At 36.1% G+C, this 18,323-nt stretch overlaps 1 long non-coding RNA gene across 5 annotated transcripts in view; it reads right to left on the bottom strand.

Moving 5' to 3' along the window:
- LOC146525769 (uncharacterized) overlaps window positions 1-13,990 on the bottom strand; it is a 170,230-nt gene extending 156,240 nt beyond the window's left edge. For 4 of the 5 annotated variants that reach the window (XR_014873635.1, XR_014873632.1, XR_014873639.1 and 1 more), the window contains exons 1-2: window positions 13,472-13,990; window positions 13,319-13,374 (exon numbers count right to left, since the gene is read on the bottom strand). This is a non-coding gene — a long non-coding RNA (uncharacterized LOC146525769). The other variant, XR_014873633.1, reaches the window with a different exon arrangement.
- Between the last annotated feature and the right edge of the window lie 4,333 nt (window positions 13,991-18,323).

Below are 18,323 nucleotides of genomic sequence, written 5' to 3'. Positions count from 1 at the left end.
AATTTCATGGATTTCTTACTTTTTTCTGGAGCTACCTATTTACTCAAGCACAATAATGGGTGAAAAAGACAATGAAGAATCAAGATATCTATTTCTATGCATACTGCTATTTAGCAGCAAGGAGCCATACAAACTACAAAAAGAGGAGGAGCACACTATCTACAAATGAGGTGTAGGGAGTCTTCACCAAATATTTATATCTATGCAGTGTACACGGACATATCATTAGTTAAGAGCAGACACAAATTAAATGGGCTTGTCAGTAAGAACAATTTTGTATTGTACAAGGATAAAACATTAGTAGCAATATTAATACGACATTATCTAACATCAAAGACAATTTAATTAAATGAGCTTATAAATTACAAGAATTTTATGTCTAAATCTAAGAGGATGATAACGTTTACCATAAATTGTAGTCTGAATATATGAATATGCCTATCAATCAAATTTTGCTCATTTTCACTCTTAATTTGAATGATATATCTCTGCCAAGCACCCTGCTAATAGCAATGTTTAACCTTTAAACTAAAAGGCTCATCTAGAAAGCTTGAACAAAACTGCCACTAGAATGTAAAGACCTTAATAAACTTTCATAGATAATAACAGCATTCGTTTAATACACCGAGGCTGTGAAAAACCAGCAACTTGTGTCAGATTACAGCCAGCAGTTTATCTTTCTTTTCCTTTTTTCTGACCTTAGTGAACTAACAATTTGCTGCAATCTGTTAGCATTCAGCTATTAATCAAGTGGTTACTGAACAGCCTGCAGGACTGTTCTGATATAGTGGCCACAACAGCATACTCTCTGTTTTCAAGCACCTGAATATCATTTGTTTCTGTTTTTCTAAGCCGTATCAGCAACATGTCTGCATGTCATAATATTAAGCCAATAATCAAAGTCAATTAGCATCCTACTTCCCTCCCTTTAAGCACCTAATTCTTCACTATGCTATGCCTTTAAAAAATAAAAAAGGGGGAAAAATGATGCTTTCTTTCTATGATATTTTTTTAAGCTATCAGGTTTTCCTGATATCAAGCTTCTTGCTGATCAATAAACAGAACTGTAGGCTAGTGCCATTTATCACCTCCAAATCTTCACTCCTGACGAGTGATAGATCTCCCATACAGTTGCTATCTAAAATTACTCATAAAGACTGATTAGGGCTAAATCAGAGCCTTCCTTTCCTGAATCTTCAACATATCATCAAAAAAATAGCCTTCTGGAGTCAAGTAGCCATATGATAGACGAGCATTTCCAAGCGCAAGGCCAGGGTATTGTGTGCCATGAAGCTTATTTTATAGGGTCCATGATAGATGTTGTTTAGAGCGATTTAAGCGGCCCTTATGCTGGTGTCAGCATCTGACCCCTCCGCAGTGATAAAGCTATCAGAAGGAGAGAAGTGGAAGCAGAAGTGAAATACGGAGGGAGGGACACATGTGCCAGATAAACTCCTGCATACTGGGCACGCGCCCAGCTCTGGAAGGGGAATGCCTTTATTCTTATCTGCATAAAAGTTGAAGGCGCAGGAGTGGCTTAAGTGAAAGTGCACATTAAGTCCTCTAATAATCTAACTTCCAAAACTATTTAAATCAAGATTTTTTTTTCCAAAAAGTACAATGTTAGTCCTTGTTTCAAGAGTGACACCCAAGCCTAACACATATTGCAACTGCAAATCAAAACAACAAAACAAGTCAAGAGCACAGCCTGATTATTTCATATTGGACACAGGCTGAAAATAAATGATGAAAACGTCATCAGATGCAATGATGACTGCATAAAAATGTAAATACAAAAAGAGGGGCACAGGCATAGATACCAACAAGCTGTCAAATGAAAGCATAAGAATATCAGCTGCAGTTGTGGCTACTATGTTTGCAAGGAACAACACATGTTAACTGGTACTTAACTGTCTAAACTTGAAAACAAACAAGAAAATCTGTTCAGTCAGTTATTATTTCTTTCTATTTATTTAAGGTGCAACAAACACCATAAAGTTACACAATGGGCTCAACTTTTCAAGTCATTTTTTTCCTCAACTGGTATTTGTTTTTACATTTTTAGCAAATTGGCATCATTAAAATGATTGTGAATTAGCCATTACGAGTTCCTGTTGCACTACGTTCACGGTCAATTATCAAAAGATTAAAGAAAACAGAATTTCAGGAAAAGTGTAAGATGAGTGTTGTTTTTCCAACTTAGATTATACATTCAAAATATATATTTATATTCTAAACAACACTGACTCAAGAGCAGACCTGACATAAACATTGTATTCTTACTATTTTAACTATGCAATTTTCAAGCTCATGTGTTAAAAAGCAGCCCTGAAATACTGTGTGTGCATCAGTATCCTATAACCCACAGGTGGTACACAGACAACCTATTGTAGCTAATAATCTTTAATCAGACCCCCATCTGTGGTTCATTAGCACCAGCTAAACATCTTCATCCATACTTGAAAACATTTTGCATTACTGATAAACTTAATGATTTCCTCCCACAAACTACAGGCAATGCTGTCCGATCGCATCAAAAGTATGAAACAGTATACTTATTCCAACAAGTGAACTCAACTTCATTTAAGTACAACTCCCACAGTTAAAAAATAATTACATTTCTTTTTCTTTTTTTTTAAAACATGTCTAAATTTAAAATTTATTGTAGCCAGTTTTGAATGAGTTGATGACAGAGAGCAGGTTCTGCTGCAGGTTAGGAAAAGCACAAGCAAAAGTATTCTTCATCATAGAGGTTACTCAAAACCAATGGGACATTAACCCACCTCCCCTCTCGCCTCCAACCTTTATAATACAGACGCTGTCCCCAAATGAGTACTTGGGGTTGTCATGTGAAATTGAGACCTATTGGTTGTAATCACAAAATGCGACAGGCCTGTCCCCTCTGAGAGCAGGTCACCTCTACTCCCCCGCCCTGCTCCTGTTCTGGTCTGTTCAGCCTGCACGAGCCCCATGTTTTATTCCCCATTTCTGTCTGCTAACGTTGGCCTTGTCATTTTTCACCCTGCTGACTGATTACTGGTTACACTGTTTAGCCAATCTCCACTTATAGCTCCTTGTCTTCTATGGCTTTATGACATTATTACAAATCTTTATCACCACCATCAATACTCTTAGCCTCATAGTGAGGTGTGTTTAGAACAGACACAAACACTATGAGCCCAACCAACACATACTATATTATAACAAACTATATAGGAGTTGTGATTGGAAAGCAACCTGAAACAGAAGTTAGTTAATGTTTTATACATTTTGCATTATCACGGTTCATTTGCATATCAGGTAGAAGCTTACCTAAACCTTTTTTTCAATCGTTTTCTTGCACAGGCTGCACAGGTTAGACCGATATAGCAAAATTCTTGTTGTTTGACTAAACAACCTTTTGCACAAAATATTAAATCTGTTAGAAGTTAATGGAGAAATGGCAACAGTTCCTGTTCGACTGGATTTATCACTTTAATCGTGAAGTTGTTCCGTATCATATTTAAATTATCATTTTTTTTATGTTGTAAGGACATTGTGTTTGTCATTGCTGTATGAATATTGCTTTCTTCCTGTTTTTTAAAAAGATATTTTTGATCTTCCATAGATCTTCACATCTACGTAGACTCATCACGCTAGAGCTCTCATGTAAATCTAAATCAACATGCTACAAACTGAATTTATACACAGACATGAAACACTTTCTCAGAGCACAAGATGAAGCTTGAGCAAAATATGTTAAAAACTGTAATATCATCCTAAACACACACACTCCAAGGAAGCGACAGCAAATTTCGCCATTCTAACAAAGATACTCTTTAGCAAACATTGTTTCTGTTGCCATCATCAACACTGCAAACAAACGCAGCCTAGATTATCACTCTAAGGTAAGCCTTTAACTTTTTAAGCTTTTAAAATATATGCATGTAAACAAGTGTATGATTCAACAAGAATATATTAAATTTGATTCCTGACCAAAGGCACTGTAATTTAAAAATCTACAAATTTCAGTTTAGGTAACATTATTTCTTACAAACACCAATAACAGATATAACTTTATTGAAATGCATTTTATAATTACAGTATTTTTTCTCCATTAGTTGCAACATTAAATTAAGGGTGGAACAATTGTTGTTAAAAATGTTGAGGGTAAGGAGTTCTCAAAAGGCATGGAAAATGTTAAAACTATAAAAGAAAATATAATTAATACTTCTCATTTTACTCAAAGTACTAACTGTTTTTATTCTGTGTGAGTTTGTATGCTTGCATTAGAGTGGGTTATCTAAGCGTAGTCACACTTGGCTACTCCTGGGTGGATGTGAGAAAGTGTCACTGCCTCTGTTTGAGTAAAAAAAGGGCGTGAACACAAAAAGTGACTTGATATAAACAGGAAATGTTAATATAACAAGTTTACGCTTGCTTTCATCAGAAGAGCTCTGCACTGACAGGAAGTACAACTAACATAACATTAATTGTAGCTGAATAATTAATCCTTAACAATCAGAGTAGAATGGTGACTAACTGAAAATCGTAGACATTTTCCTTAGTAGGCAATTATAATATTATGGATTCTTTTTAGGCCACGTTTAAGGAGACCCATTAGCAATTAATACCAGCTACAACATGATTTACCATATTCCCACACAGCATATGTCTAGCAATTGTCTAGCAATAGGTTTAGTTTGAAGATGAAAGCTGAGTGCACATTATGAAAGCAATATAGATATTTATACTATATATATATATATATATATATATATATATATATATATATATATATATATACGCACAGTTAAGTGAAACTCATTGAACACTAGTAATGGCTTTTGTAGCACTTGGCTGCCCTCTGTTGGACACAACCTTTAAATGTGCACTTCATCTTCCAAGAACTCAGTGCAACATGATATTGGTTACAATTTAATTACAGTGAAATCTGTGTGTTTGTGTATGAAACCAACTACACAGGTCTAAGATAGGACAAGAATTAAGTATAATTCATTCTATGCATTACTTTGTACCTTTATTTGTACTTAAGGGTGACGTTTCTACAAGTAGTGACTTACCTAAAGTCATACAACAATGTAAAAGGAATTCTTATACCAGTAATCAGGGCATAATAAAAATAATCTAGTCGTTAGCAGGTCTTAAAATTGGGAAAATACAACCTCTGATAAACATGATAATATCATACTGTGTCATAATTTATTTAACAAAAGTTACAATAAAAAGCAAAAGCTGCGTACCAGGTACTGTTAATCAAATGCCCTTGATTAACTGATCAGCAGCAGTTGTAACCATCTCAATCAAAGCAGAGGTTTTGGCACTTTGGTGCTCTGGAGCTTTGAGGTGTGGATTAACACAACACCATAGAGGAAAGATATCGGCAATGTACGGAGTTCATATTTTTTGCCATTTACAAACAATATAAAATGCATCATGTTATAGTGAGAAAGATTATTTACAAGCAGAACATTTTTAAGACAGTTCCCAAGCTTCACAGGAGTGGATATTCCAACAAATTTGTTCCAGAGTCAGACTATGCAATGCTGAGAAACTGCAAAAAGCACAAGAACTACATGTCAGACTCTACATGCCTCTGTTAACATGTTCAATAGTTCAATTTAAAAAAAAGACTGAACAATTTGAGCTTGTTTCGCAGCCAGAGGAGCTGGGCACCCTGCAGTCTGAACTCCTCTTTTTACCAAAGTATTGTAGAGTCAAATGTGACAGCGAAAGCACGGCCCAAACGGACTCATGCTACAAGACAATGACCCACAGGGAAACCAGCAAATCTATCAAATCAAGGTGTTACACTGGCCCATTCAAACTCCAGAGTTCAAGTGATTGAAATGTGTGCAAGACCTTAAGAGAGCAATGCAAGGAAGAGTGGGCAAGAGTTCTTCCACTGCTATGTAAGACACCAATAAAGTCACACAGATTCACATGATTCACAATCAAGTTATTGCTGCTAAAGGTATTCCTCCAGGTCACTGAATCATGAAGTGGAGTTTTTCTTACACTGCTTCAGCATTATAGCTTATTTTTTGTTAAATAAGGACATGGTTTAATATTTGTTGTTATATATATGAGGTTATAGTTACCACATTTTTTAGACCTGGTAAGGACTAGATGATTTTTCTAGTATGTCTTGATATGTGTACTTACTTTTACCATGACTTTACCCATGATGGCCATAATGTGACAAAATTTCCAAATTTCCCAAACAAATTAATTTTGTTTAGAGAAATGCTCAAAACTGAACATAAACAAATTTAAAAGTGTAACAACCAAGTTTATGTATACAGTTTGAAAATAATATATTTTCAAAATAACTCTAAAGGCATTCTTGTCTCATTTATAAATGAGAAAAAATAGACACATTTTAAGGTTAAATATGGATATCAGCCTCAAGCCTTTGTAAAGGTTAAATATGACCTGTAAGACTAATTAGGTCTCCCGTTTTCTCTAGATGACTTTTTCCACTCTCAGAAACCTGACAAGGGCCACGTAAGGACAAAAAGTGTAACATAGTTTGTAACGTCTGACATCTCTGTTGGTTGTTAATGGTTTATCTTACACTAACCCCAGATGGTGCAGCCTACTAAAGGAATTCATTATGACTCAGGGTGGTGTTTCTTTATGAGTCACCATTTTACATAAGAGATAGCCTTCGTTCATAAGTGACAAGAACAACTCCCTTTTTTCTTCAGCACTAAAGGAACTTCTTTAGAAACAAAGATTTAAAATTTTATTTGACCCACTTAGCGCAGTACTTTTCCAATGTTATGCAACTGAGAGACTAGTGCATTCGGTTTATAGTAAGACAATGGTGCCATCTAGTGAGCAACAACAACACTTCTTATTTTTCCTGCTATAGAATAGTTTCGTTATATTAAATTCACTGAAAGAACAGCAGTTTGTCTGTGAATGAAAAGCCATATTTGTTGCTTTTCTTTCTCATCTAATTTATGTGTTAATCCACTGGATTGTATTTTATCATCTGGGAAACTAAAAAGCCCCAAACTTAAAAATAGAGTATTTTATATAGAGTTGATAGTACGGAGAATACAGCTGATCCATATATTAATCTTATCTGTGATGCATCAGTTCAAATTCAAGTGCCTTAACAAAAAATATGTTTAGGACTGAAAGTCTCATTTTCACTGTCTCAAAATGAATTGTATAAACTCACCATGTTTGACAGATAATGTGGTACGTTTCAGAGCTGTTTCTCTCCTCCTCCATACTTTTCTCTTACCGTCATCCTGATACAAGTTAATCTTTCATCTGTCCAAACATTTTTTCAAGAACTTTGCAGGGTCTTTAGAAGTTTTCTGGCAGAGTCTAATCTGATTTTCTTGTTCTTTCGTGTAACCAGTGGTTTTCACCTTGTTGTAAACACTCTGTATGTACATTCATCATCCCTTCTTCAAGCAGCAGTTGCTGAATTTGTTGCCATAGTGTAATGTTTGTTAATTCAGTGTGAACGTGACTAAATAGTGGAAATAAATGATGCCAGAAACCCAAGCTGTGAGAAAATTGTTGGAGGAAGCAGTTATGAGTTATACACTGACTATAAGAAGAGTCTTTAAAAAGATGATCCCTTAGTGTATTATAAACGTACTATAAATATCTTATATTTTTCCCATATTAGCTTCTCTGCTCTGTTTAAGCCCACTTTAATGTAAAAATCTTTTACTTAAATAGAATAACTGCCAGACTACAGGCTCGCTTTTGATTCTCAGAGTTTCCATAACTTAAATGGGAAACAGAGTCCTAAGCTATCAGGTCCCTCTGGTGTAAAAACATCTCCCAGTTTGAGACTTGGGAAACAGACACTCTTTCTACTTTTAAGATTAGACTTAAAGCTTTCCTTTTTGATAAAGTTTATAGATAGGGTTGGCTCACCTGATCCAACCCTATCTCTTAGTTATGTTGCTATGCTGCACTGAGCATTTACTCTCTATTTACCGCTTTTTACTCTCCATGTCAGTTACGGCTATTTCCTTTAAGATAATTACTCTGTAAGCTATTGATTTGTAGACATAGCTTTAATTTATTTTAAAAAAGAAAAACAACATATCCATTTGAAAAATATTTCCTTTCATGTCACAGATGAAGTGGCTACTTCTTCTGAATATTAAAGAAATGATAGAAGGAAATGATAAGATCATTAATGCAGACAATGTGTGCTAGTTAAAAACTAAAAAAAAAAGGATACACATGTATCACTTATTTATTTGTTAATCCAGTTCTGTTTCTGTTACTTTGATTTTTATACTTGTCTTATTTTTTTACTGCCCCTCGTTGTGATTTATGTTTTGTTACCTGAGGCTGGCATAATACAGTTTTGTTACAGTTACATGTTTGAAAGATGCCATCACTCAAGTAAATAAAAATTAAGCAAACACAACAAAAAATCTGACATAAAAACATTTCTGTTGAAAAATGTAAAAAAAAAAAAAAATTAAAAAAAAAAAAGACACTAGGGAAAAAAGAGACCCGACTGAATAATATTGTCCACTCATAAAACCAAATTCAATCTGTAAATGGTAAATGGCCAAAATAAACTACCCTATTACCTCCAAAATGTGCAGTAATGCAGTATAGTGTGTAGTTTAAATTAGCCATCCCTTATGTAAAGGTCATTTTGACTGCTCCCTGTATTGCCATAGCAGATAGATCAACATGCTGCAGACATCCCTAACACACAGCTTACATTTACAACAGGAAAGTGTTCATCAACATTATTCTGACAAACCAAGGAGAGAATAGTGAAAGTAAGTCATGCAACTGAATGCATAAACATGGTTCCTCCCATTTTTAATTGTAGACTTTTTGTAGCACGTAATAAGTTTCCAAGTGTTAAAAGTCATTTTATCAGTCCCTTAATAAATTAGCAAATGGGGCAATCTTTCCCAATGCAAAAATTACTGCCAAAATGACACACCGTTACAGCGAGGAGGCATCTATAATCCATGTTATATGTCATAACATGGATTATAGATGTAGACATAAACGACCACTTACTGGACAGGCACCTGAGCACCTTCTCTTAAAGCCCGATTTAGCTCCACTGCCAAAACAGCAGATTCAGAAAAACTTTAATTTCTCTATTTGTAACTTCCTGCAATGTCACATTTGTGCCTAGCAGGGAATGATCTGATAACAGTTTGTTTCAACTCCGTACTCTCACAACATTTAACCACACAAGGCATTTACTGCACTGCGCTTCCCAATGCATTTCACTCTGATTGCATTGTGCCAATGATACTTGCTATTCTGCTACTGAGTTTTGGAAGGCATTTTATAATAACTGTTAGTTGTTAAACGGCTTAGTCAATGCAGTACCGCCATAAAAATGGATACGATCCTAGCACACATTGAATGAAAAAGTCAGTCTGTATGCCACGGCCTGTCAGAAGAGAGCAAAACAAGGGGAAGAAAATCAAAAGGTTTAACAGAAGCGACAAGTTTTTTCCGACCAAAACCGCAGTGAAAAGCAAATCAGTAAATACATCCACCTCTGCAGCACTTCAGCCCAGTCATTTTACACCGGTGCACACAGGCTGAACATTATTAGATCATTGTAAGTGTGTGAGGGAATTTCCCACGTCAATTGCTAAATTGTTTAAAGTATACCAGATACCAGAATGAATTTCAACCTATAATTACGAATCCCTTTTGGAGCAAAATAGATGATAAAACATGGTTTGTACAAGGGCACGGTTATCATGGTTATCACACAGCTCCTTGACAACTTATTGTTTGTGCATTGTTTTATTCTGGCATATATTTTGTTTTTATACATTATTGGCAGAGATATGAAAGCACTCTTGAACTATTCGGGAAGCAGGACAAAGTTTCAATAGCATGCTGTTGATTACTACTAAAGCCCTCATTAAACTGCAGCCAGCATGAAACAATTGGCATGTATTTTCTATCAGAACGTGTCCATAATGCTGCTGTTTGGCTACTATGTTTATATGGCCCATTTCCCTTAAATGTGTTACATGCAGTTTTTTTTTACTTCCCCAGCTCTTTTCATATCAAGTGATTGTTTTTCGTTATGTTCCAAACACACTTTCCCACAGGGAACTTGCAAAGTGCCCTCTGGTGGTCAAATTATGCATCGTCAACACTCACAACATGGTTGAAAAGAGTTTCGCCCATGTCTTCTTTAATTTTTCAACTTTTGTTTACCAGTTGTTGTAAATGTAACATCAAGACATCAGCCCAAACTATCGGCCAGCTAAGAAATTGGTTAGGTTCTTCTTTCTTTAAATTCTTCTCCCTTTTCTTTCTGGGCTTTGTTCCATGAAGCAAGTACAAACATTCTCAGGGTATCTTTCCATTACTTCACTTACCATCACTTATGGTAGCAATGTTAGCACCCATACATTTTTTGACAATCAGGCATTTCCGATTCATTTTATCCTTGGAAGTAGTGCAAGTTCTCTTAATAAAAGAATGCTACAGAACCCAATGTCAAAATATTTGCATGGCTTACAGTCCTACATTGGATTTGTATGTTTTCTGGTTACATTTAATAAACAGAACTTGTCCTGTTAGTAATTACTTGCAGCTAAATATCATCTCTTGGTTTGTAACCTAGTTCTAAATTGCAATGCTTGGCAGATTGTATATTGAGATGAACTGAGTGTGCCCTAATATAATTAATGACCTAATATAGTAATAATGTTTACCCTATTTGAAGTGAGAAGAAGTTGCCAAAAAATGCTGTGTAAGTTAAGAGTGTTAATGGTCTGTAATTAAGACACACAAGAATCCGATGGATCACAACTGTTATTCCATTAAATTAATATTTAGATGTGCATAAGACAGTTCTATTTTCTTTCTTTTTTTACAGCTGCAGTCCTTGTGGTGTTTAATGGTATGAAACTAAGAAATAACTGTTAAAAAAAAGAAAAAAAGAAAAACAGGATTTAAAGGGAGGCTTAGTCTACATATTTAATCAATTTAATAGAAGGTCCACAAGTACAAACAGGCGCTTATTGATAATGTATGAAGCTTATAGAATAAAATTAAAAGTAAAAGAAAAAATTTCCAGCCAACAAAACAGTGTTTAGCATTGTTGCATCACAGCAAGAAGGTCCTGAGTTTGACTCCACCACCTGGCCAGGGCCTTTCTGTGTGAGGTTTGCATGTTCTTCCTGTGTTTACATTGATTCCCTGCAGGTGCTCTGGCCTCCTCCCACAGTCCAAAGACATGCACTTAGTGGGCGAGTTTAATTGGCCTATCTAAATTGCCCATGGGTGTGAGTGTGAATAGTTGTTTGTTTCTGTTTTAGCCCCGCAGAAGTGGACGTTATTCAGTTTCCGCTATTTTAATGTTAATTAAACTAAACTTTAAGTTTAATTAAATTAAAAATTAAATTAAACTTTCTTTACAGGTGTAGGGCACTTACACTTTTCCCCCTCTTTATGTTTTCTGTTTTTTTCAGAGTTTTGCAATTGGCTCGGGTCAGTTCCACTACTGGCAGTATAAAGTGATGCCTGGACCCTATAGAGATTGCGCAGGTAGTCCAATCCCTTCAGAATGGGACATCAATACATGCCATTACAAAACAGTTTCCTTCGCCTCCCAGCACAGCCTCAAGAGTGTGCGATTCCAGGAGACAGGCAGTTACTCTAGGTGAGCTGGACAAGCCCTTAGAAGATCCTTAACCCATTAGCAGGACTGGTATCAGCTCTTGTGCAAGGAGGAACAGGATGACTGCTGCCAGAACCCAACAAAATGACCTCCAGCAAATGGCTAAACAATCATAATAACCTATTAACCTAACACCCTTAGATGCATGTCTCTGGACTTTTGGAGGAAACAGTAGTACCTGGAGGGAATCCACACAGAAACAGGGAGAACATGCAAACTACAGATCCAAAGCCGGTCTGTTCAGGCACACTCCTGAGCCAGTTTTGGGAAAGCATTTTTGATGAAGAAAAATATAGTTTTAGTATGGACAGACAGCTGAAAAAAAGCCATTTTTACAAGTTCAGTTTAGTGTGTGTGTTTTTTTTTGGGGGGGGGGGGGGGGTTTAGGAAGGGTGCTTATGTAATCTTCAGTATATGTGCTGATAAAGGGGTTTTTTTTTTTGCATTGGCAACAGAGAAGAGAGACTGGGTCTTGTAAGAAAAGATATTTGCTACAAAATATACATTATTAATAAATACCAGTATTTCTTTTAGCTTTTTTTGCCGGCCTGCAGTTTTGCCAGACTTCCACAAGCACTTGGATAAACTAAATACGGGTTTAAGGGGTGATTAAAGTTTTAATGAATGCAGCCTTGACAGTAATTTAACATATCCGTTCCTTTCACGACAAAAGGTTGGTGTAGTTTGTGATTCAAATTCAATTGTTCTTTACTCAAAAGTAATTTGAAAATTCTTAATTTAATCAGGATAATTTAAAAAACAAAGCGATCCACTGATGATCAAATAGCTCTGGATATAAAGCACTTTTAATTGCCAGGCTAATAAAAATAAGCCCTCCAGAGCTGTAACTGTAATGTAGTATATCTATATAGATGCACATGTACATCCAAAAGCTTAGGTTCATCTTAATCTCCTAGGATTGCTTTATAAAATGACATAAAAATCCATCTAGAAAATTAATACATACATTTTGTTAAAAAGAGACAAAGAAAATCTGGGACAAAACATTCTTTTAGTACTCAGGCAACTGTGGACCAGGAAATCATGTACACACAAGAAACACAGAAATTCCACTTTCTCTGATGCCAAGTCATGCTACAACAAAGTAAGAAACCTGTTTACCAATGCACAAACCCACAAAAACTCTAGCACCAACGTCAATAAAACATTTAATTCTGTTTGCCCAATCAAAGTAAATATTGAATGTCAATAAAGGATATAGCCCATAAAAATAACAATGTCACACATTCACTCCAGTGAACCACACACTGCCTTTGTCAAAGAAAAGCAAACTACAAATTCACAGCGGACTATGCCCAGGATTATTTTACCAGGTGGTAAAACATTCATCACATAGCCTCTAAAACACTGCAGTAATTATTAAATCAGCATTAAATATTACTATACCAACGCACTTTACCTTTAATAGGCCTTTGTTGTACTTTGCCTTCCTCAGTTTGCACAGAGGCATAAAAGAAAGAAAAAATCAGGGTCACAGTTTGGGGAAAAAAATCAATCGTGTTAATCTCAGCAGGTCAACTTCACACTGTTTTTCCGTTTATCAAAGTATTCATCATAAAGCCCTAAAAATGTCACAATAGTCATTAAACCGGAGATTAACACAACCAGAGTGTCTTTTCTTACCTCAAAGACGGTATTATCATGACTTCAGTCTGCTTCGGGAAATGTTTTGACCAAGTCTTGAAGAAAGAAAAGAAAAGGCGCTCACGTGAGTACAAATATTTGTAAGCTAGTTGGTTTGCTAGGAGGCCTATTAGCAGGCTACATGAACTTTACCTCGAGAAATATAGGTATTGTGTAAGATAACTTTGTGTTTAACTTCACAAGGCCTTTATGTTTTATCTAGGCAGTTTGGGGGTTTGTTTTGTTTGGTTTTTTTGTCATTTCATTATTCCTTTGTTTTCCATCAAAAAGTGGTAGATGCTGGGCAGTTACTCACAATCACCATGTGGTTGAACCGTGAGAGACAAACAGGTACAAGAACATGCAACACGGATCGTTACCCGCTACAATAGGGCTTTGAAGTCGACGTCACGCCGCAATGCATTGTGGGAGCGCGCCACCATTTTAGCAGGTCACGAATCAAAACAAACACATTTTGGAAGGAAGATTGCTACTAACCATACTTAAAAGTAGCTCAAAAGAAAAAGGACGTTATAAAGTCAGATTGTGTCCGGATGCAAAGAGACGGTACTTGCAAAAAATAGCGTGCATTGGAAATGTGGACCTGTATGAAATATAGCAGTTTGTTTTTTTTGAAGACCAACTGCTATTGACTTAGCCTGAAATAGTACCTTGCCTGTGGAGTTATAGGGCGAACCAATTTCGCAATTATAAATCTCTGGAGGCGCACATCCACAAAGGACTGGGTACAAGACTTGGCTATTTTTAAGCCTCCACGTTGTGAATTCGCCATCATTCAAACAAAGGTAAGTCAGCTTGAGTACTGCCAGTAAAATGCTTTTGATTTTCCCCTGAACATTCAGATTAGTGCAGCATAAATTCATTCATGGAGGGGAAATTACAGTGAGAACACGTGGAGGCTCTGTCAGATGGATAACACAGTGAGTTCAGTGCATTGATGTGACAATGTCCTGAAGGATTTAGTTATTCTCTATGGTTAAAGAAATTGCACTAATTAATTCATATTTATTATAAATAATCCTAATTACACATCTTGCTTCCGTGTTTGTGCGCTGTGTCACTAAAAATACATTCTGTTTGGTTTTATACATTGATTAATGACCTGCAGAATCTCCTTATCATATTAAGTGATTCATAACTGTCACTTAAAGTCAAACTTGTGCTTTCTCCCTCTTGAAGTGATTACATCTTTGCATTACATACTTTAGGTTATTTTTTTGCGGTCAGATTTAAAAAAAAAAAAAAAAAAAAACTAGGCAGATTTAGAATATACCATGCAGCGTTCTATAGATGGATACATAAAAAGATTTTAAAAAATTACATGTGCTAACTTTCTAAACACTTTATTTGTTACTTTTATGATAAATTGATTTTAAAGTAGATAAAACACATTAGTTGTTGTCCTTAAATTAACTTTGCTGTGTACATCTCAGGTACTGCATTCTCAAAGACTGAATGAACCATAGCAGCCATGGGTCATAGTGAGCATCACAGGGAAGGTTGAACTGCACCTGTATGACCGGAGTCGCGGAGACCTGCACCCATGTCGCTGCTCTTCTGTTTAAAGTAGAAGCAACAGTTTTGATCCGTGGCTCGAGGACTGTTACAGATGAACCTGCATACTGGGTTTTGCTGGGTAATATGACCAAGATCCAGTCAGTGGTCGGCTATAAGATAGACTTCTCCTCTTCAGCTGCCCCAAAAAAGGTTCTCAATCAAAACATAAACAGACCATCTGTAGTGACAGGTAAAAAAATTTTTTAAAAAAGCCGTCCTCAGAAAAGAAAAATTTCACCTGCTACTGTGGAGGAGTTGTCTCAACTGATGGGAGAATATTTCTCCAAGCATAGTTCTGTTCTGAATAACCCATAATGTTTTATTTAGGGGGTCTACATTTGTGTCTGAAGTGCATTGCCATGTAAATAATTTGCATTTACTGAATATGTACTTACTAAGTAACACTGTTCAAAAGTTGAATAAAGAAACAAATGTTTGCCTTTTTTTTTTTTTTAAATCAAAACCACTTTGTAGAACATCACATCAATTACAGTGTAGAATCCATGTCATGTATAGTTTACAAATGACAAAATGTTCACATATAATCATGACAGCGTTTAAATTACAGAGTGCTCTCACCCACTACGAGCACTCTGTAATTTACTCTCTTTTGAAAATTTATCACTACATATACAGCACAAGACTTTTAAGAGTATTTAACAAGAGCATTTTTCCCTGGTTTTACTACCACACTCGGGCACATGTTCACCAAAATGCAGCAAACCTTCACCATCTTATCCAGAAGGGTCACCTCTTCACCCTCACATGGAAGATGTAATCTGATTGACATGGTGGTATGTAACATGTAGTTTGAAGCAGGGATTTCGTAGTGCCCCATGTGTAGCGTTGGAACCCAGTCAGGATTTGTTTCATCCATTTCATAGGCTGGTTTGCTGCAATAATGAAAAACAATTAGCAAGTCTATAAATAGAACATATACAATAATTATAATTCTACAACTGTTTATAACTTGCATAGTTCATATTTCTGTATAGTTTTCATATTTATATCCTGTTCATAGCCTTGTACACCCACTACAGCCTGTACATACTTATAGTTATAGCATATTCATAACATACCTTCATACCGTGTACATTGTAACACCAATAATAGACCCATATGTTGTACCCTCATACCTATAACAGACCCATTTCTGTAATATATCTATATTATGGCTGAAGAACTTCTGGATGGATGCAAACTGCATTTTGTTGCCTGTACATGTGACATGTGCAATGACAATAAAGTTGAATTGAATTCTATTCTATTCTATATCTCCAAAATCACTCATTAGGATGTTTGCTCTGATTTGCTATGACCTCAGAGCGCATTAAAAATAAAACTAATAGGCTATAAAGAGTAATATGAACTTATTTAGATCTCACCTGAATGAAAATGTCTGGAGCACCAACAGATATCTGTGGATGGTAGAGAACTGGGTATCAGCTCGTCTCACAGCTGCTATCCAGGCAATCTAACATTACAACCGACAACACAGCAAGTGCAAACTATTGCTGATGCTTTCACTCCTTTAGCCCTTTTTAGTGATGGGTCGTTCGCGAACGAAATGGCTCTTAGAGCCGACTCTTTGAAGTGAACGACGTGAGCCGGCTCCTTATTGGGAGCCGTGAGATTTTTTTTTCTTTCTCTCATCCTCTGTCTTGCCCTTTTTTCCGCTAAACTCCGCACGCGCAGCCTGTACTTTGCGCTGGGCAGAGGGGGGAGGGGCGTTAGTTACACTCGCAATAGCACAGGAACAGAGCCAGAGAGAAAGAGAGCGAGGGACAACAACGTCACATTAGAAAGGTATAGTAATCATCCACTATATTCAGTTGTAGATGATAAAGGATTCAGAAATCATGCCTGCCCATATGACAGAGAATGTGCATCTTCTATTTGTTTTGATATTTTTAATTTATATTTAATTGTGTTGTGGTTTGCAGTGTTTTGTGTTGTTTCACGTTAAATTTGTTTAAAAGGAAAAAGCTGAAAATTTAAATAGTTAAAAATTTAAAATGTAAATAGTTGTTTTTTGTATTATATGATTTATTTATTACATTTTATGTGGAGTGAATAAATAAGGTATATTTATGGTGGCCCTTAGAGACAAAGCATGTACAAACTCCAAAACATGTAAAAACTCAGAAGCACGTACAAACTCCAAAACATGTAAAAACTCAGAAGCACATACAAACTCCAAAACACGTAAAAACTCAGAAGCACGTACAAACTCAGAATCATGTACAAAAGACAACAGAAGTGCTCCAGGATGCTAGGGCGCAGTTTTGAGCTTTTGTTACCTAGTGGCTACACAAGCCAGGAAGTATCAACAACCGGATTTGGTGTGTGGTAGTAACAGGTAAAAAAAAATTTTTAATTATTTGAATAAATATAAGTGCTTGTCTATAAATACACAAACAATACACACATGCTTTCAATTGTGTAATTTAAGTGATCTGGGTACCTCTGTTTTGGAAGTTCAGTTAACGCTAGAAATGTGTTTTGGAGTTTGTATATGCTTTAGAGTTTGTATGTGCTTTGTCTCTAGGGGCCATATATAAACATATATAAATAAAACCACTTTTTTTTTACATTAGTAATTCCTTTTCTGCATAATTTTATATTATTGTTAATGATTAAATAATTAAAGCAACAAAACAACCTGAAGAACCGGTTCGGAGCTGAAAGAGCCGGCTTTTCTTAGTGAGTCGAGCCAAAAGAGCCGGATCTCTAAAAAGAGCCGGAAAACCCATCACTACTTTGTTTGGCCTGCTAAAATGGCGCCTCGGCGGCCACACCCCCTCCCGTGACATCACCCCTTCTTTGTCTTCTTCTTCTTTATATTGTTTATCGGCAAACAACGAAATGGTGCTTTACCGCCACCAACTGGTGTGGAGTGTGGACCGAAATGTCCAACAAAAAAAAAACCATTCAAATCCTCCCAAACAAATGAGTCTGTCCTAAAAATATGGCATCATAACTTTCACTTCTCGAGTTCTTACAAAATAAATCAACCAAGTCCAGTTTCACTTTTATATCGCCAAGGTTTTTGATCAATTGTCTTCTTTCTGCGTCATGTTTTTGACAATGCAATGAAACGTGCTATTGTTTCCTGTTGTCTATTGCAGTCACACTCCCCTGTATAGTGTTTTCCTATTTAAAAAACATGCTATTCAAACCAGTGTGTCCAAATCTAAGTCGAGATATAACTGTCTCCTCTCTCCTGTTCCTTCTTGTGCTTCTCATTTCTCCTATTTTCCTTTGGATTTTGTAAAACCATCGGCCTTTCCTCTCTTCCTCCCATTGCTTTTGCCACCTTTCTTTCATTTTGTGCCGTATTGTACTCTGAATTTCTGTCCTACTAACACTGATATCCATACCCGCCAATGGTCTCCACTGCACCACTGTGCCAGCCACTTCCTTATAA

This window comes from Neolamprologus multifasciatus, chromosome 1, assembly GCF_963576455.1.
Source record: "Neolamprologus multifasciatus chromosome 1, fNeoMul1.2, whole genome shotgun sequence".
NCBI lineage: Eukaryota > Metazoa > Chordata > Actinopteri > Cichliformes > Cichlidae > Neolamprologus > Neolamprologus multifasciatus.
The sequence above is the reverse complement of the archived record's forward strand: the minus strand, read 5'-3'. Positions and strand labels throughout refer to the sequence as shown.